The sequence below is a fragment of the Magnolia sinica genome, chromosome 3, assembly GCF_029962835.1.
Source record: "Magnolia sinica isolate HGM2019 chromosome 3, MsV1, whole genome shotgun sequence".
NCBI lineage: Eukaryota > Viridiplantae > Streptophyta > Magnoliopsida > Magnoliales > Magnoliaceae > Magnolia > Magnolia sinica.
Window position 1 is genome coordinate 76,004,039 of NC_080575.1, and position 22,289 is coordinate 76,026,327.

General features: G+C 39.5%; 1 long non-coding RNA gene across 1 annotated transcript; it reads right to left on the bottom strand.

Moving 5' to 3' along the window:
- Positions 1–20,978: 20,978 nt before the first annotated feature.
- On the bottom strand, positions 20,979–21,882 carry LOC131240029 (uncharacterized). The gene is made up of 3 exons (XR_009168575.1): positions 21,580–21,882; positions 21,353–21,454; positions 20,979–21,277 (listed from the first exon to the last, which is right to left on the bottom strand). It is a non-coding gene; the product is annotated as an uncharacterized LOC131240029 (long non-coding RNA).
- Positions 21,883–22,289: the final 407 nt, after the last annotated feature.

A 22,289-nucleotide genomic window follows, 5' to 3' on the forward strand; every position in this document is an offset into this window, starting at 1 on the left:
GTTCCCAAGACCGTCCAGCATAATGGTGTGGCTGAGCGAATGAATCGCACTATTGTAAAGAGAATCAGATGCATGTTATCCCATGCAAAGTTGCCTAAGATGTTCTGGGGAGAAGCAATGCATACGGCAGTGTATTTGATAAACAGGTCTCCATCAACCCCCGTTGAATGGAGAAGTACCTAAGAAGGTGTGGACTGGACAAGATCCATCGTACAGTCATCTCAGGGTGTTTGAATGCAAGACATTCGTTCACGTACTAAAGGACGAGAGGTCCAAGCTCGATGCGAAGATTAGGCAATGTGTGTTCTTGGGGTACGGTGATGAAAAGTTCGGCTACAGATTGTGAGATCCAACTGAGAAGAAACTCATCAGGAGCAGAGATGTAGTTTTCTTTGAAGATCAATGTATATAAGACATTTGTAAGCTAGAGAAGACCCATCTTAGTTCAGGTGAGCTAGAGGACATGGATCCGGTTATTCCTCATGTGGTTCCTGATGACAGGGAGTATAGTACAATGCAGAGGACGAGAGAGTTCCTACAGAAGATGGACCAGATGAGCAGCCCCCACTTGATCCACCTGTTGAGTCACAGGTGAGGAGGTCATCTAGGGATAGACATCCATCCAAGAAGTACTCACCACATGAGTACATTATTCTCACTGATGGGGGAGAGCCAGAAGATTATTCTGAGGCTCTAGCCGACGAGCATAAGGGGGAGTAGTTAAAAGTTATGCAAGAGGAGATGAAATCCTTGCATAAGAACCACACCTATAAAATGATGAAATTGCCTAATGATAAGAAAGCTCTGAGCAACAAGTAGGTGTTCAGAAAGAAATTTGAGTAGAAGAATTCACAAATGAGGTTTAAGGCCAGACTTGTGGTGAAAGGGTTTGGTTGGAGGAAAGGTATAGACTTCGAGGAGATATTCTCACCAGTGGTGAAGATGACATCCATACGGGTGTTGCTTGGGTTGGCGGCTAGCATGGATCTGGAGATAGAGCAGTTAGATGTTAAAACTTCCTTTCTCCATGGTGACCTGGAAGAAGAGATCTGCATGCACCAACCAGAGGGGTTCGAAGTCAAGGGCAAAGAGCATATGCTGTGTAGGCTAAGGAAGAGCTTGTATGGGCTGAAACAAGCTCCAAGACAATGGTACAAGAAGTTCGACTCATTCATGTTAAAGCATGGATATGATAGAATGGAGTCGGATCACTGTGTGTTCACGCATAAGTTCTCAGATGGTGATTTCTTAGTTCTACTGTTATACGTTGATGACATGCTCATCATGGGTAAAGACATCAAGAACATTGATAGGCTAAAACAGGAGTTGGGGAAGTCGTTTATGATGAAAGACTTGGACCCGGCTAAACAAATCCTAGAAATGGAGATAACCCGTGACAGAAGTAATAGAAAGCTTTAGTTGTCACAATAGCGGTATATTGAGAAAGTCCTGGAGCAGTTTAATATGAATGCAGTGAAGTCGGTCAGTACTCCACTGGATGGTCACTTCAAATTAAGTGACAAGCAGTGTCCAAAGACGAAGGCAGAGATAGATGAGATGTGAAAGACACCCTACGCATCAGCAGTAAGAAGTTTGATGTATATTATAGTGTGTACACACCTAGACATATCATATGCGATTGGTGTTGTCAGCCAGTATCTTGTCAATCCTGGCAAAGAACATTGGGCAGCGGTGAAGTGGATACTGCGGTATCTAAGAGGCTCATCCAGGTTGAGCCTATGTTATGGTGACGGAAAACCTATGTTAAAAGGCTACACAAATACAGATATGGCAAGTGACATAGACTTCGGGAAGTCTACATTAGGGTTCATGTTCACGTTTGCAGGGGGAGTGGTCTCTTAACAGAGTAAGCTACAAAAGGTCATAGCATTATCAACGACAGAGGCCAAGTACATTGCGGTTACAGAGACATGTAAAAAGATACTTTTGATGAAGAAGTTCCTACAGGAACTTAGCCTAAAGCAGGAGCAGCACGTGGTCTAGTGCGATAGTAAAAGTGCTATAGAGTTGAGAAAGAATCCAAGTCAGCACTCCAGGTCGAAGCACATAAAGATTCGGTATCTATGGATCAGGGATACTTTACAACAGAAGGTATTACTACTTGAAAAGGTCCACATGGACGATAATGGGTCAGACATGTTGACCAAGGCATTGCTCAAGGGCAAGTTTGAGGTTTGTAAAAACTTAGCTAGCTTGAAGAATGTGATTTCCTCCTGAGTCAGAAAGGGGGAGATTTGATGAGGTTTTCCTCCTCAGTTCAGAGAAGAGGTTGTGCAACGTGGATGTCTTAAATCTTACTAAGCCGCGCTGCTAGACCGGTCGAATGGAGCTACTCGACCGGTCGAGGACGCTGCTCGACCAGTTAAGGCTTTCTCGACTCAAAGTCTAGCAAGCTCTATTTTTTGGACCCGACTAGTCAAGGGCTTGGCTCAACCAGTCAAGGCACTGGTTGGACTAGTCGAGGGTTATGTAGATTCAGTCCGGATTTGGTGCGGACTGTGTAAATTTGAGGCAGTTTTCACAAAGGTACGGAAAGGGAGTTGCCTAAACGATAAATAGGGGTCCCTAGGGCTATTCTAGGGCATACTAAGGCTTCCTAAAGTGATTCTAGAGGAAGAGAGAGAGAGAGAGAGAGAGAGAGAGAGAGAGAAAGCTTGTGGAAGGGAGGGTTCTGCTCGTAGAGGTGATCTATTACGCAGTCAACGTCTCAACGCTTCTACATCCTCGTGATCGGTGAGATCTCTCAGTTTATTTTATTCTATTATTATTCATCCAATCCTACGTGAGTGAAGAAGGTTTGATCCAAGTGGTGTGTGCTTGTGATCGGTTGTAACGTTCTACTTCATAGTGAATTGTTGCTCTAGACTAGGTCCCATGGTTTTTACCTCTTCGAGGGTTTTCCACATAAAATCTCTTGTGTTGTGTGATTTCTGCTTTGATTTATTTCATTGCTTTATTATATCCCATAATTTTGGTGTTTTAGGAGGCGAGATCCTAAGGTTTTTATGCAACGCTCCCAACAAAAGACTGGAAAACTAATACAACAGTGGCTAATATACTCATCACTAGTGTTCGAAATATCTATACTATCCACTAATATATCAGCTGATATTATCGTTATCGCCTGTCAGTGAGACGAAACCCACGCGATAACCCCTGAAAGTTTAGAAAAATATCCTAAATCCATATGTTGCACGATATATAGTAGATATTGCATGACGTATCGTCGATATCGCACGATATCCTCACCCATTATTCTTGAATTTTGATAAACGCGCTCACAGATGTTCACAGGTTGATTATAGAGGACTCATGAGTCCCACTATAGCCAACAACCCACAATGACCATAAAAAAGCCGATGCGGGGTTGCGGCGAATATTTAATAAAAAAAGAGGAGAAATTAGAAAGTACTTGTAGGCTGTATCAAATATTGGTGATTGGAGGTGGACCATTCCATCAATTAATAGGTAAGTTCGATTTCCATCTTTCTTCGATGATATTTCTCTTTATTTTCTTTGATTTCCCTCTTTCTTCGCTGATTGGAGAGTGCCTGTGGGGATTTCTTGGAGATTCTGGCGAGAAATCAGGCCGGATTGAGGAACCGGAATGAGAACCATTGTCGAACTGTCACTCCGAAACCTTCGCCAAACCGTTACGTTCGTGAAGGACAGGGTTCGTGAAGGAGAGGGACGCAGATTGGGGAAAACTGGAAATCGAATTGCGTACTGAGTTACTCAGTACACTCTTAACGTACTGAGTAAACTCGGTTGCGCCCACCTTGAATGTATGTGGTCTATCCACGCCATCCAACCTTTTTTCCATCTAATTTAAGGGTTTGATCTCAAATTTCAGGCATATTCAAATAACAAGTGGATCATACCACTAGAAACAATGGGGATACTGATTTCCACCGTTGAAACCTTTCTCGGCCCTATAATGATGTTTATTGGTCATCCAAACTCTTAATAAGATCATACAGACATGGATGAAGGGAAAATACAAATATAAGCTTGATCGAAGACTTTTGTGGCCCTCATGAAATTTTCAACGATAGATGTTCAATTTAACTGTTTTCTATGGTGTGGCCCATTTGAGCATTGTATATGCTTTATTTTTGGGCTAAAGCCCTAAAATTATCTGGTAAAACAAATGGACAAAGCGGATAAAATACATAAATCATAGTGGACCTCACAAAGTTTACTCAGTACGCTAAGCATAGTGAGTTACTCACTAAGTGTAGTGAGTTACTCGCAATCCGCATTCACTTAAGTGACGTCACCAAGTTCTGTGGGTCCCATGGTAGTGTATGTTTTGTATCCACACCGTCCATTCATTTGGAAATATTAGTTTAGGGCATGACACAAACAATGAGGCAGATCTAAATCTGCAGTGAACCCCACCATAGAAAAAAGTGAAGAGAGTGATGCCCACCATTAGGGTTTGGTATGGTCCATCTGAGATTTGGATCTTCTTAGGGTTTGGTATTTGTCCTAAAATGGGATGAAAAAACATATGGATGGAATGGATATATAAAAAAAATACATCAAGATAGGCCCCACACAGTTAGGGTAACACCCACTAAGTTGTTCTCGGGGTAACAACTATTCCGCTATCAGTCCCTTGCACTATGAGCGATGTTAGTGTGACCTTGACCGTGGGCCCCACCATGATGTATGTGTTATATCCACACCATCCATCCATTTGTATAGCTTATTTTAGTGCATCATCCGAAGAACAAGGCTGATCCAAAGCTCAAGTGGACCTCACCATATAAAACAACGAGGACAGTCCGCCCACCATTAAAACTTGAAACCTTCCTGGGGCCCATCATAATGTTTATTTATGATCTAATATGTTCATAAGTCTAGGAAGATATGGACTAAGGGAAAACACAAATATCATCTTGATCCAGAACTCTTGTGGCCCTCAAGAAGTTTTTAATAGCAGGCCTCACTCTCTCGACTGTTTTTTGTGGTGGGGTCCACTCCAGCTCTGGATCTGACTCATTCTCTGCCTCATGCCCTAAAATGATCTCTTCAAATGGATGGACGGTGTGGATACAAAAAATACATCATGGTGAGACCCACATAACTTGGTGACATCAGTTGTGCACCTCAGTGAGAAGTTTATTTCAAAATAGGATCGCGTACTGAGTTACTCGGTATGTTTTTATCGTAATGAGTAAACTCATTTGGGCCTACTATGAATGTATGTGGGTTATCCATGCCGTCCAACCATTTTTCCATATCATTTTATCTCTTGATTCCAAAAGAGAAGTATGCGCACAGCTCTCCAAAACACAAAACACTTTGCACAGATGAGGTGTTATGCAGCATTTACCTCTATCCATCTATGCAAAATCATTTTTCCTACTATCAGTGGGACCATTTACTAAAATCATTTCCACCATGGAACTCTATTCATTTATTCAATGACATCAAACGGACACTTAAAAAGAAAATAGTCAGGGACAGTTCCAGTACCAAAATCACTTTTGGGAGTATCCATTTATTCAAGGCCATCAAACGGACACTTAAAAAAAGTAAATGGTCGGTTGACGAAATTCAACATCATGCCCGTTCACTGGATGATTAGGATAAGTCCAGATATACGACAGATACCTCATCTATGGTGGGTCCAAACTTTGTAGGGGTTGGATTAAGGTGCGTGATTGCCACGTGTACAGTGGTATTTGCACTAACCTGAGACGCTGTGGCAGCAGATTGTGTACTGAGTAAACTCCATGCGCCCGCCATAGATATATATGTCTTATCCATGCAGTCAATCCATTTTAACAGATCAATTTAGGGCGCCCACCCAAAATTGAAGCATATCTAAATTAAGCAGATAGGATAATGATATTATTGGAAGCTTTCTAGGGCCCACAGTAATTTTTATTTGTTATCCAACCTGTTTATAAGGTCACATTAATTGACTCAAATGATCCAAAACTTCTGTGACCCCTAACAGTTTTTAACGGTAGACATTCAATTCACACTGTTTCCTGTGGTGTGGTCCATTTGAGATTTCGATATAATTCTATTTAAGGCTCATGCACTAAAATGATGTGATAAAACAGATGGACGGAGGGGATATGACACATACATCATGGTGGGTATAGATTTTACTCAGACACTAGAGCCTGTTGAGATAATATTACACCGTCCGCTTCTAGCGGTTGTAACTTGGAAGCGAATCCTACTGAGTAGGGGTGTACACGAACCAAGCTAGCTCGGTTAGCTCGCTCGACTTGACTCAAAAACAACTCGATTCGGCTCAGTTCGAACTTGAGTTCGAGCCGAGTCAAGCTGATTTTTTGAGCTCGAAAATGAGTTCGAGCTGAGTTCGAGCAGGCCCCAGCTCGACTTGACTCAGATCGAATCCAGCTCGAATCAAACCAGTTCAGTGACTCAGTTCACTAGAGGATAGAGAGAGCTTAATGATGGGCCACAGATTCTTTAAGGCCTCAATGGAGAGCCCCTGCCACGTGTCCGGACACCTACCAAAGCGGATGTAGCCCACCATACCAACAATTGGTATGCAATCTGACAGGAAGATCGAGACCATGATGCCCACGATGCCCCACCTGAGCTTGACTACCATGAGCCATAACAGGAGGATGTGGATAGCTAGCTGGATTACTGTGAGATAAGCGATGATGATGTTCTTGCTCTAGGCTTGGAGGTACATTTGGACCATGAATGAGAAGATGAAGGTGAACATAAATAGGATTAACATAAGGGAGATGGTCCCTGCAATGGTCAAGATATCGTCAATTGATGAGTGGAAGTGGCTTACTAGGTGTTTGTGGAAATACCTCAATGGCGAACTTGGCTTGAACTCAGCCCAAGCTGCTGGCCAAACTGAGCCGAGCTGGCTAGTCAGGCTCGAGGACCGAGCCGAGCTGAGTTCGAGCTGAGGTCAGCCAGTGGCCGAGCCGAGTTGTGCCGAGGCCAGCTCGACTCAGTTCGACTCGATGTACACCCCTACTACAGAGTAACTTAGTAAAGTTGAGCATACTGAGTAAATTTTGTGAGGCTCGTCTTGAATTTATGTTCCTTATCCACGCCGGCCATCCGTTTTTAAAGATCATTTTAGGTCATGATCAAAAAATTGGGCATCACCCAACCATTGTTTGGACTGATGAAAAGTAACGGTCTGGATCTAGAATAGGTGAATTTCTTGGAGCATGTTCTATCTGCTGTCAAGGCCCATCAAATTAATGCAATAGATGGGGTTAAATCTGGTGGGAAATTGGGTTTTCTTCAAGCAAAAGCCAACCATTGTATGGACTAATGAAATTATTTGTGTGGATCTTAAATTGAGCATCATCCATCCAATTGTTTGGACCCATGGTTCAATGATCCAGACCATTCTGCATTTATGGCTTACTTAACTCTTTATGTGTGCATCATCTATGTTCAGGGTATCTGGCACACTTTACATGTGGGATGATGTTGCATGCATGAACAACTATACGTGTGGCCGGTATATGTGGGGCCTACTATACACATGGCCAGTACACTGTACATGTGGAGCCCACTTTTGACAACCATCGAGATGAGATAGTCCAACCGACTGGTGAGCGGACCAGGACTAGGAAATATTTACATACATGGACAACCTGATAGAATGCCATGATCCAGCACACGTGTGCCATGTTCCCACAAATTTTGGGGGCCACTGGTGATTAAATCCCCACAATTAAAAAGCTTTATGGGGCTACTGGAATGAGACCACACATGAACCTATTGATAAGGTCGCAAAGATTTGGATGTGACCACACACGAGACTAAAATTTTGGTGTCTTACTATATATTGCATGTGTTTTTGTCTTTAATTGCTTATTGTCTATTGGATGGTGCTCTATAGCCCCACCATGATGTATGTGTTTTATCCACACCATCCATCTATTTTCCATGAGTTGCATAGATAATTCTCATTTTTTAGACCATTCCTTAAAATAATCTGACAAAATGGATGGGTTGCATAGATATATAGCACATGCACCAAGGTGGGCCCTAACAAGTATTAACGTAATATTCTTTTACAGATAAAATATATCAAGAGGAAGAGGAGGAAGACAACCTGATATAGGGTGGAGGTACGGTCGGCCCACTCTCGATAATCGATTCGGGAGTATTTGTAATTTATGTGGCCATGTATCAAAGAGTAGTGGGGTAACCCGCTTAAAGGAGCATTTAGCGAGAGGGTATTGCAATGTTGTGGATTGCACTAAGTGCCCACAGGATATGTGAGAAGAGATGAGGGCTATATTGAAAAAAAAAAGTGAACACAAAAGATGAATGACATGCACGGGAGAGGGAGATTAGGGAGGAGTTGGGGTGGCCACCATATGTAGTTAAGGAGGATGTAGTGGATCTCGATGGCGATAATGATCCTAAATATAGACATGCAATTCAAGACTCCATGCGGGATCGGTGGGAGAGGGATAATGATAAGAGGTAGGACACGAGTAGGCCTAGATTTGAGGAGTCTATTCATGAGCGTGGTGGAGGAGTGGAGCAGGGGGGTCTATCCATGAGTGTGGTGGGGGGGTGGAGCAGGGGGGTCTATCCATGAGCGTGGTGGGGGGAGTAGAGCAAGTGAGAGTGTTAGGGGTGGACTAGGGGAGGGTAGTGGGGGGAAGGATTATGGGGCATGGGCTGGAGTAGTAGCATACGGGTGTCAGATCTACCTTCAGATCCGATGATGTATAAAGAGGCAAGAGGAACACAAAAGAAAATAAATGAGATGTTTAGTAGAGGGGATATGAGGAAGAAAGTTAGAAAGTTTATAGCGAAGCTTTTTATATACGATCAAATCCCCGCGAATGCCGTAACAAGCCCGCACTTCGAAAATATGATAAGTGAAGTGTAGCGTGGGGGTGAGGGTGTGCAGCCTCCCACACCCTTTGAAATCATGGGGAAGTACTTAGATGATGAACATGCAGAGATGAAGACATATGTCAATTCGTATAAGCAGTCATGGGAGATATGGCTGCACCATCCTGTATGACGGTTGGATCAGACTAACAAAGATGTCGGTCATAAATTTTAGATGTTGGTTATTCCAGAAGACGGGCGGTGTTCCTAAAGTCTATAAATACGAGTAATAAGATTAAAGATTCTAACTACGTTTACAAACTAATGCACAACGTCATGCAAGATGTTGGGAAGAGAAACATTGTGTAGTTTGTTATGGATAATGGAAATGCATTTATCAAGGCGGGGAAGGATATTCAGAGCAAGTATCATATGTATTGGACCTCCTGCGCAGCCCATTGCATCGATCTTATGCTAGAAGCGATCGAGGATAGGTCGTCGGTGAAGACCGTAATTACTGATACACGGCTCATCACAAACTTCATATACAACTGTACCTGGTAATTAGCCATGATGCGCAAGAGGTGTGATGGGAATAGTGCACCATGGGGCAACACGATTCGCCACAAATTATATTATCTTAAGTAGCCTTCTCAAACACAAACAGGGGTTACGAGAGCTTTTTGCCTCTCATGATTACAAAGAATAGAAAAGAGGTTGACGAAAGTAACCTGGAGAATCAAGGAGCTGGTACTGAGAAATTCATTCTAGGATCACGTGCATGGTGTAGTAGGTATTCTATAGCCCATTTATATAGTGTTGAGGATGGTGGACAATGAGACAAATCCGTTGATGGGTTACTATATCTGTCCATACAGCTGATGAAAGAGGCCATCATGGTTAAAAATCTCAATGCATTTAAGTGAGTGCATGTAATAATAGACGACCATTAGGAAATGACGCTTTCTCACCCACTACATCAGATTGGTAAGTACCTATATGAATTTTTTTCTATATGCAATAATAAACAAGGGTTGTACTGATGTGTATATGTTGGTTTTCAACTTATTTCCTAAATCCCAAATACCACTACAGCCAGAATCTCTTTGAAGATAATTCATTAAAGATGGTTATACATGAGGTGTACGATCACTTATTCCCCAACTGTACGGGGAAAGGCACCTTTGGTAGCCAGGTAAATATGTTCTGCATTTACATTCTCCTTATCTTCATCTCAACCATTCCATATTTATCCTAGTTGTTATACGCCATCAATAGATTGTTGGATTCCATGACGCGGTTAGAATGTTTGGGTGCCAGCTTACGGTGAATTCAAGGAAAACAATGATGGCATATAAGTTAACTGTGGTAAACTTAACTTTTATACTATTTTGAAAAATCTAAAATAATGAAAGAATCTTATAATATGCAGCCAAATGGTGGTCCTTGTATGAGACTGACTGCGAGGTTCTACAACGACTGGCTGTTTGTGTACTTGCACAGACGGTGTCCTCGTCACCATCTGAAAGGAATTGGTGTACATTTTTCTTCATCCACACAAATAAACGTAATAGACTAGGGTATGAGAGACTTCAGGAGCTAGTGTATTGTCAGTACAATATGAAGTTACGAGAAAGGCTACTCCGCGCGGAAGGAAGAAGAAAAGCGCAGGAAGTCACACGGGATCTGATGATGGTCGGACAACATGCATATGTTGAGGATGAGGAGGATGACCCGGTTTACCAGTAGATTAGGTCAAATGTAAATACCTCAGATGGGCGACCAGTGCCACATGTTGCAGCAGAAGAAGAGACATAAGGGATTGATGTTGACACACATGTGGAGCAGTAGAGGTCTCCTGATGAGGGATTCAACCCATTGACGAGTAGTCCGAAGGGTAGCCGCAGCAGTCACTATCACGTGGGACATGTAGCAGGGAGACATTGTCTGACACCGAGACTGAGTCAGAGAGTGATACGAGGAATAAGTCCGGTATTGATGATGGCAGCAATAAGGGTGACGATGACTCAAATGACAATAAGGATGATAATGATGATGATGATGATGATGATGATGGCGGGGATAGTGGCGGCGTGAGTGGGAGTCAAGATAAGAGGCCTCTTAGCCCTTTCACCGGGGAGGAGAATTTCGATCATTCCACGCAGGACCCTAACTATGGTTCTCATCCAGGAGAACCACGACCCCATCTTATTTACAATTAGACATACATGTGTCAAAAGTTATTGTAGAAAAAGCAGACTCATAAACTCTCATATTTTAAGGAGGAGCTACTAGCAAAATTCATGAGGAACACAAACGTTCATGGCAGGCGAGGTGGCTCTAGATTTAGATGACGAACAAGGGAGGGGAGCTTGAGTTACAGGCCACAACATGAATTTGGATTACAAACACAGGAGAGTAGCTCGACTTATGTGACACAGTATGGGTATGGCTATGGACCTAGTGGATATACAACGAGTGACTCCAGCAGTTACGACACATCATTTTTCAACCAAGGTCAGGAGTTCACTTCTGCATATGGGCTGGGATATAAGCAGCAGTATGGATATGGCCAACAATATGGATACGAAGGAGCTTCATATGTGCTCTTCCCAGATCCATATCAGTTACAGACTACGACGATTACGCAATACCCACGGATAGGTGTATTGATTCAGTTCGGAGAGGATAATTACCAGTGTAATATAAGGGAGTATCTTAACTGGTACCACTCTACCATGACCTGAGCATAATATTGTAGATTTGTGGAGCAGCAGTACTATTCTCATCCCCTTCGAGATGGAGATGATGATTACGAGCCACCACACAACTATATGTGGGTTTAGACCACAACCACTCCCCATTATTGATATGTATATTTCTTAATTTTTTACTTTTTTTTTTTTGCTTTTCAATAAATTGGTTGTGTTTTCATACATGACTTTGATATATTTATAAATATCATGCATTCAATTTAAATATAGTCGCATTAGTTCAGTTAAACAACGCATAGCTTAGGACCCTATACAAAGGAAATTTATTATGTTCATCTTTTTTTTTTAGATGTTATGATTTAAAAGTGTGTATTAAGGACTTTTTTTAACAATCCCCAAATTAAGTTTCATAAAAAATTCAACCATTTTGATTTAAAAGTGTGTATTAAGGGCTTTTTTTAACAATCCCCAAATTCAGTTTCATAAAAAAATTCAACCATTTTGCAAGTGTTTCCCCATGTTTCCCAAAAAGTGCGATAAATTATGCGATATAAACGATATATCCCGTGCAATAACCGATACGTATCTATATCCCAAGGGTGCGATACCGATATTTCGAACAATGCTCATCACCATTACCAATCTCCTGTTTTCCATTTGACATAGCTTTTGACATAGAGCGGAATACCCTACATCGTATTAATATCTAAAATCGTCCAAGTAATTGACATATCAGAACCTCTATTCTCTCTTTCAGCCCTGCAAATTTACAAGAAACCCAAGACATCAGTCAAAAGAAAAAGAATCAGCCATAAATAAGTAGGAATCTACCGATTTACTTCATCCGATCCTGAAATGTACAGAACAAATTAACCTAATCCAAAAGCAATTACAGTGAAGGACTGAAAATCAATTTTGGTGTACCGTATTGGGTCGATGCGACCTGATATAGCCGTATTCGTAAATGAAACCAATACGCATCAAGTGATACATGTTGATTTCTGGTTTCGGACAATACAATCTTGGTTATTTAATGTATAAGAAGTAGAAGGAAAAAAATCTTAGCCATCGTATTTTCTCTTGAAAAAAAAAATGATACACCAATACTTCAAAATAGGTAACATTATCTCGCATTCAAACTTCAAATGTCTTTACTTGAAAATATCTGTGTAACAAAGTCCATACACAAAATGAGAAGTACGAATAGAGAACAGACTAAGAGAATTTTAATTTCAAGTTAACTATCGACCCACTCAGAAAATCTAAAATAATGCATCTACGACACCACTCACAAGAACTCAAACACGCAGAAATGAAAAAATCAGTAGCCATCCACATCTTCTCACTTGAGAAACCAACTCGATAAAGGGTCCATTTGGATAAACTACCGAATTGAATTGTAATTTCCTGAGCTCTGAATTGCATTGCCTTACTTTTAAGTTGGGCCCCCAAGAAACAGAACTAAATTCAATGGAAATGGGAACCTGTTCTTGGTAATGTAATCTCGGATAAAAGCTGGCATCTGGTTTGTATACAGATCAATATACTTTTCATGAAAAATGGCTGCCTTAGAAAGCACTGTACTATATCTGCCCATCCACTAAACAGACCACCATCCTCCATAAGTGTAGTATTCTGCACTGCCTTTCTGCAAGTAGAAACTCCAGTGTGAAGAAAAATGCAAATATTCAAAAATTCAAAAATAAAATAAAAATTGTAGCTGGTGGACATCATTATAATCATAGCATTGTCTCAGCTACCTTGTTAAAGGTAGATGTGATCTTTGCTTCCCAAAATCTCAGTATATCCACCACTATTTTAAGTTCCTATTTGATGGCCACCGGCGAATGCTCAAGGTCACCAGATAATTCTTTGAATCCATTTATGGTCCATCATCTTCTTGTTACTAGGAGGTTTCAAAGTCTACAAGGATGCTGTTAGAAAGGGAGCTTGCGCTGAAAGATGTCTCCAACATTAAGGGTTTGCCAGGGGTACAATCTGTTGTATAGGTAGGTAGGCTATCTGAGATATCCACTCTATTTCTTCTCCTAGATTTTTGTTGTTTTGTAAATGGGTTTGTTGGATTCCTGTTCTTTTATAGAGGTCTGTAAAGTACTCTTCAAGCATGTGATTTGCTAGAACTGGATTTGGGGATGAGATTATTGAAAACTATGGATTTAAAATCTCATATTTGTTTTTTGTTGGGGATTTTCTAGTGTTGTGATTTGTGAAATCCATGTCCCAACAAATCCATGAACTTAGGTCTAAAAAAAATTCAAAAAAAAAAAAATTTAATTAATTAAAAATTTAAAATTTTTTAAAAAAAAAAATAGTAAGGGCTTTTTATGATACCGCTTGAAGTTGAACTAACTCATTTTAGTTAATCATACTTATGTACTAAAGATCATTTTTTTGTGGCGATTAAAAAATAATGTTGAAAATCAATGATCTTGACATCTAATACATAATTACGATTAACTAAAAAGAGATGGAACTCATTTTTATGTGTTACACAAACAGGCCCTAGAGCAGACACGAGGGATTCTCTAAAAAGCAATGAAGGCTATATCATAATAAATGCACTCCAAATTCATGAGATGCAAATTTCCTACCACACTTTATTGCAGTGAGCATTGCAGCAACACATGCAACTAAAAGCTCCTTGGGTCGCACCATGATTTCTACGTGATGTTCATGTCCGCTCTGAAAATTTGTTGAGCCAGCCAATATTAGAACATAATCCCAAAACTCATTGGGATCCATAACTAAAGTGGGCCACACCACAGAAATAGTGGGAATAGGGATACCCTTGGAATCATATTGAGGCCACCGTGATGTTGATATGCCATCCGATCCCTTAACAACGTGTGTTCGTTCCACCAGGATGAATGCAAATAACAAACATTAGCTTGATCCATAACTCCCAAAACTTTTGATAATGACATTCTCATTTGTGGCCCACTTGAGTTTTGGATTTGCACCATTTTTGGGAACTAGCACCAACAGATGGATGGAGTAGACATCACATAGACATCATAGTGAGCCCCATAGAGCTTTTCGTTGTATGGTATAATTCAAATCCAAACCCGGTGCCCAAATTCTTGTATCTGCACGAATTCTTACTCACACAATCTCACAAGCATAACAATAAACACCTTGTAGTTATATACCCATTCCATTTTCAAGAAAATGATAAACTATTTTGGAATTCCATCCATTTTGTAGGCCCTCAATCGAACAGCTCCGATCACCCATGATCATTGCCACACAGCCCCAAAATCACTCCAACTAGACAATCACATCCATTCAAAACAAGTCCTGCAAAATGCGTGTATGCAAAATCAATCAAGCAGGGTTTCTGCCCAAAAACTAGAAATTGATGCCTAAAAACAATTGCATGCATGAGAGAAAGAGAGAGTACCTGAAGAGGATGTAGAGACACTACAAGAAAAATGGCCTTTACCGGCGGTCAAAACCACCGGCAAAGTCCCAGAAAACCGCCAGAAAATCCTTTGCCCGCGGTCAGCTAACAGCTGGTAAAGCCTCAGTCGGTAAAGGCTTTGCCGGCGGTCAGGACCTTTACTGACAATTGTGTTGGCCGCCACTACATTCTCAAAAGCTACGGATAGAATCCGTAGCTAAATATTAGTTCCACAGTATGACCGTAGCCATTGGTACCGTAGCTCCTTAAAATTTTGCTACGTATTAACTCCGTAGCTTAGAGGTCATGGCCACCGACAATCCGTAGCAATAGAGAAAATCTTTCTTATTAAAAAGTTTTTTTTAAAAAAAAAGAAAAAAAAAAAAAAAAGAAGAAGAAAAGAAAAGGTAACCCACATGTATCCTAGTTTTTTTTTTTTTTTTTTACACCAGTCTAAACAGCTAACATACCTTGGTTAATGTATGTCAATGATCTCCTTGTTGCCAATGATTGCCATTGTTTCCAAGGGACTAGTTTCTTCTGTCGATCTTTGGTGAGCTGTGTAGCAGTAAAAGGCATCAGCACCAATTAGCAGTTAAAATTAGCTCACACTCCAAATCACCATTCATTGTGTTCTAAGTGGCTGTGACATGTAAAACACAAATCCGTCTTGAAATTACCTTGACATAATATAATAATGGCAGAGGAGGAAGTATGCCAGTGTCACCTGTTTGAAGATAAAGTAGGGAATTTGTAAGACAATTAGAAACACTACATACACACAAAAACAAAAAAGAAAAGATTCAAGGTCTAAGTCAGAAAATAAACAAAAAACAAAACAAAAATATAACTTTTTTCTAGAGTAATACTATGACCATTGATTTTGGAGAAGTGGGGTCCATGTAGATAATCCAAACTGCTATCTAATGGACCAATAGTGGATGGGACCGGACCAAACTCACTTTTTGCTATTCTAGGGGAAAATAAACTAGGTTACCTTTAAAACATCCATTGTCAATACTTATAGATGCCTAAAGCCAAGAACACGAACTCGAACATGACTCTCTTCCTTGAACTTTTCATCCAGCTTACAGACTTCCTCATCAACCACATCAGATATCTGTGACCCACAAAAGAAGAATCTTTATATTTTCAGCCTGAGTTGTAACAACAACACCAGAAGGATCTTTAAATATGAACCAATCACAATAAAAGAAGGCAATGCCTTCATTAGTATATTAAGAAAAGCTAGAGGAAAGAATTCAAAATTAATGCATGCATTGGTGTGTAAATGTTATATCTACTTTTGCAATTGATGCAATATTTGAATATGGCCCATCATTTATATGATCTGGAATACACAAAGGGTGCAGCAGTCAGACAGTAATGACGGTTGTAGAGTGAATATGGGTGCAGAAATCTTGGATTTTATCTAGTGACTTAAAAGAGCAAACCTGGCATTATTGATGATGAGATGAAGCCTCAAATCACAGAAGGTGCCCCTGTTTACAACCAGATAGAATGTCACTAAGAAGTCTAAGATTGGTCTGTATTTTCCCAATTCCTTATAAGATTCTATGCATGTTCAAAAAGCAAAAGACAAACAAAATTTTAGAAAATGAAAATGAAGACAACCAGCTTCCTTCAGCTGTCCGTCTATTTCAATCATATTAAAATTTCATTGGTCTAAAATATTTCTACAAAATGATAATAGCCTGGCAATAAATGTAACTGTATCAGCAACTTGATGAAGACCTAAATCATGCTGTTTAATATACTTCATCAACAGAAAAATAAAAATAAAAATAAAAAATCAGCAACTTACCTCAGTAATCAAGTAAAGGTTTTCTTCTTGCAACACATCCTCAAAATTTGAAGACATCTATCCCATGAATTAGATATACCCTTTCATGGTGAGCCATGGGCTTAAAAATGAGGCCAATCCACAACTTATGTGAGCAACAACATAAACAATGGTTAAGAGTGGATGCACATTCATTGAAACCTTCTTCTTTTTTTTGTACAGCGGACCCAACGAGATGTGGTTTATACATCTAGGCCATTCATTGTGACTTAGACAAGGGGTCACTTGGATAAGGGGTCACAACAGATTTTAGGCTATTTCAAAACTTAGGTGGGCTCCAACAAATGCTTTTAAATGTTTTAGGCATGATTTCTCATAATTTCCTATGGAGAATCCAAAAAAACCAACAACAAGAAGAAAACTTAATGTCTATGGAGAATCCAAAAAAAAAAAACAAATTTACTAAAAGGTATGACAGGAACTCTTACAACTTGCGGAGAATCCAATGACCGTACTGTCTACGGCCTTCTGAGGAGTCGGTGTTTCTTCCTGTTAAAAGAAAACAATCACAGTATAATAATCATCTTTCAGAAATTAGAACCCATATTTAAAAACTAAGAAATAGCAAATGAGAAAAATACCCAATAGAAATTCCATGTTCATTTGATCAGCTCCATGCAATTTCGCACACCCAATTCATCCAAAAAATTAGAAACATGACTTGTATGAGCAACAGAAGCTCCTTCCATTCAATCAGTTCCATGGAATTCCATGAGTTCACCAAATACAATAACAGAATAACCATAATGATTTAAAGCAACTTGCATAAGATACCGAGAAATCAAAGCTTAAAAGAAAATAGAAATTGGTAAAAATATAAATATACTAATGAAAACATGTGCACTTAGAAAACATGCACTTAGAAAACAACACAGGTTCTAACAAAACCTCAATTATGAGATGGCTTCTTCTGTTTGAGTCACCAAAGAGGGGGAAATTGATTTCCTTTTAACAGTTACATAGAAAACTACACTCATAACCAACTCCAGATGGAAATTTTTTTCCTTTTAACAGTTAGAGAATGATTGAAAGACTAGACCAAAACCAATCTACTGAAAGAGATGATATGACATTCAACCAAAAAAATAAAGAGCTAGAAGTGAAATTTCTTTTATTAGAATAATAAATGCATACAAAATATATATAATTTACTATTAAAACCACCTAGACCCAAACTGGACAGTACCTAGACCTGATTTTTAATCAGGTCCTAAAGTTAAGACCTGAACCAGTCCGAATTGCTTAATGGGTCCCATAAATGAGACCCAGATGTATTAACATTGAGTTGGATTCATCAGATACCCATTGACAGCCACACATGCAATTGAGTGCAATATTAGCCACATACCAAGTTGGTGCAAAAACTCTCTTGATTGTAATCATGTCTGGTCTTCTCTAAAGCCCAACCATGGAGATGTTTGCATACGTCCCTTTGGCGAGCAATCTCAATTCGCAGATATGGTGGTCCCCAGCACTGATTTTTGAGTAGGAAGCTTCTTCAGCCATTGGATGAGGGACACCCATTTGGATGTATATGCTATTGCCCCAACAGTAGGGTTTTTTTGAATACAACAGTAGGCCACAGACAAATCCATCACCAGCAGTTAGGCCTAAGAATGGGAATTTTAGAATTAAGAAGCTGTTGAGTTAAAACAAACATGTTCACTTGCTGCACAAAAAGAAAGAAAGAAAAAAAGAAGAAGAAGAAGAAGACAATACAATGTGAATTTTAAAGACAAACATTAATTTATTCTTCAGGAGCTAATACGGGATTAGTTACAATCGAAGTGGTCAAGCAGATAAATTGGGAGATACATGGTAGAAAAGTCATCAGTAATACAGGCAATTACTGTGGCTATAGAAGATAACCAAAAGAATAGCTGAAAGAAAGCATTGACAACCATGCCTACCTTCTCCTTTTGTAGGATTTACTGACGGTTGTGCCAGCCGCCGCTTCAATGCGGGATTTACTGACAGTTGTGTTGGCCTGCTTGCCCAGCGTTGGCACTAAGATCTGTCCTTGCTGGGGATCAAACAATTTGCTTAGATTCAGTAAAAAATGACTATACACCATAACTGAGATATTTGTCTCAGATGAAAAAATCCATCGATCTAGCTCCCATTCATCCATGCCTAAAACCTGCAAAACAAAATAGCGAAAAGAAATTAATTGGTATTAAAGTTAGAGATTGGAATTCAACTCAATATTGCATCAAAATACATGAAACTCATTTCATCAAACAATTAAAAGATGACTAATGGTTGATAAAATATGGAAGAAAAGAAGATTCCTGGCCTTCAAAGAGCACACAAAATAAGAAAAATGCTGGATAAATCTTCTTGAAGAAACATAATAGGGTAAAATCCACAAAAAGGAATGGTCCATCCACATTAACTACATGTATCAATGGTCAAAAAAGAGAAGAGAATTAAAATCAACCTGCTTTCGCATCCTCCAAGGCTCTAGAACCTCCTCATCATATATGTCTGGATCAACGTTCATCTCCAAATCAACTTCAAGTTTTGATTGTTTAGGCTGTACCCTAACTTGGACTAGCAAGAATTAAGTCAAGGGACAACTTAAAAACTAGAGCCTGTGTAAGTTGTACAGAGGAAAGAAGTGTCCTAGCTATCTTTACTTTTATTCTAATAGAACATACAATTGCCAATGCCAATGAAAACAATAATGCATAAGAAGATGAAAAGCTGAAACAAATCACAACATAAATCTCTGTAGATTAGTCAAGCAAAACTACTAAATAATTCAAGAACATAGCGATGGAATCCCACTACAAATATGAAAAGAGTTGTATTTTTAGGATTCTCAGCAGATTCCTCACAGAACTCTTATGAGTACCTGTATATACAAAAAAGGCAATACATGATCATTTAGGCATGAGCCGAAAAATGTCAGAAACCGAGAGCTCTTATGAGATTTTTGTAGCTGATGTCTTTTTAGCATTTTTGGTTGTGGTTTCTGAAATCATATGAGCTACTTTCTACTACCCTCGGTTGCTTGTGTTATGGACTGCGTTGATAGCTTTGCAGCTTGAAGGTGGTCGTCGTTCGTTTTCTAGTTTGTTATTGGTCAGCTCAAGGCTTTGGGATAAATATTACCCATGAGCAGCTCTAGACAGTTCCAGCTTCTAGATGAGTCTGTACAGGCTGCTGCTATTACTTAATCTACTGGTTCATTTTGATTATTAGTCCATGGTCCCTAGTAGCTTTTGAGATGGCACATTTCAATCATATGGGCAGCAGGAATGGAGGATAAGTCTGTCTATTGTCTGGTACACAATAATGGCTATATGCAGAGTTTTAATTCAGCTAGCTTATTGAGCCTGCCTTCATGCTCAGGGTCCAGTCTCTTTGGATTGCTTTGTTGCTAGTTGTGGGCCTTTAGCCTTGGATTAGATGTCTTAGGATCCCTGTCTGCTTGCTATTGGTTTTTCTAGTTTTGGAGTTGATGATTGTACGAGAATCTTGTTCAGGTACCAATGCCCATTCAGTTGTCTGTTTGAAGGTCAAAAGTCAATAAGGGCCTGTTTGGCCAGTGGTATTAAGTTGTATTAAATGGGATTGCATTGCTAATCCCACCACGAGATTGGGAATGGCATGTTTGGAAGGAGTGTGGGATGGGATTAAAATTAATTTTATAGGCTTTGGAAAATGAGCCTTGTGTTGGAAAGTGTGAGATGGGATTTCCAAATCCCATGATGATGAATGTCCAAGTGTAACCTAGACAGAGCAATCCCATTTTTTAGCTAATGCAGTAGCAATTTTTACAAGAGATATGCTGAAGGAGACACTACAAGAAGTACAAATGTATCAAGCTTAACAAATATCAAGGCAAATCTAAACCCAAAAAAGCAATGAAACAATCATACAAGAGATATGCTGAAGGAGACACTACAAGAAGCAGCTTTTCCTTTGCAACAATTTCCAAGAAACACTTTTTCTTCATTTTTTTTCCATGAAGCCAAACTGGCCCTAATAAAAAAATTAGGGAGGATTGTTTTTCACAACTCTAGCCTCAGGATTACAAAAAATCTAGATGGCCATAGGTTTTCCGGGGGGATATTTTTGAATCATAAGAGGGGCTGGCATGTACATGTTTTAGAATGCAGGGGAGAGTCAGGTGATTTTCTTCCAAGGGCACCAAAATAGCAGCATTCTATCAGTCAATACATGAGAAGCATCCCGATTGCATATCAACTGGGTTTCAATAAACTACTAGCTTAGAAAAGCAATTGTCCTCTTTTGAGAAAGAGTGGGATAATAGGCTCATGCATTAAGGAAACCTTGAAGAAGACGAGGACCACATCAAATAGAAGTGCATAAACAGTTGCAGAAATTAACCTTGGTTTTCAAGTCGTTGATTACATCCCCTACAGTACTCTGTTTGGGCAATCTAGTAGTGTGAATAACCACCTAAAAAGAAAGCAAATGACACCTAATTTTGTACTTGATCCAGAATTAGATGACTCTCATGGTTTGGGATCTCACCTCATCTTTAGTGGAGTGATGGAAAGCAACTTTCAGAGTTTTCAAGCCTTTCAATTCTGGCAAAGGAATGTCCAACACTTCATAATACAGGATATCGGAAGTCTACACCAAAAGAAATGAACTTGGAAAATTCCAGTCATTCATGACATGTTATTGGATATAATTTCTCAGAAATAGTAGCATGAACAAAACAATAAGACAAGCGGAAGGCACTGTGATGGACAAACTGGTTGTAGTGGACCAGCATGTCAGACAGATGTTCTACACCCCAAAACTTGATGGGTTGGGGCTTAGGCTGTTGAGAGTAACAGTTGTGAGAAGTAAGCCTAATTTTTGTTGGATCATCCAAGCCAAGTTGGCGAGCAACTCTCTCCACAACATCATCATAGGTGAAAAGCTTTGACGTGGATATTTCAATCACGTCAATGGAGAAAAATAAAAAAGTTAATGGGCTGTCCGTACTAAGGAATGGGGTGTATTAAAATTTTAAAAACATCATCATAAATTTAACATCTGTTAGCAATTCAAAAAGTCACACAAAAAGGAAAAAAGGAAAAAGGAAAAAGAAAGAAAGAATGTTGCCTCCATTAGCAAGTAACAATGTCTATTTTTCACATTAATGTGGACTTTACCACAGGCCAAGATGATGACTAATTTCCAATGAATAAAAGAGTAAAATTTTCCAAACAACAAATCTTTGGAAATGACATATCATGAGAAGAGCTTCGATCACGTCCTACAAATAAAATTTACTATTTAACACAATATGTTGCATCATTTGTATACCACATCTAATTAAGAACACAATAATCTCAAAACATAATAAAAGAACTATTTAATTGGTGTGAAAATTTACCCTGGTACTACTGCAAGTCATAATCTTTCCCTTTTTCGCTAAGTGTCCCTACAAATGATAAATCAATGTCAATCATCATAT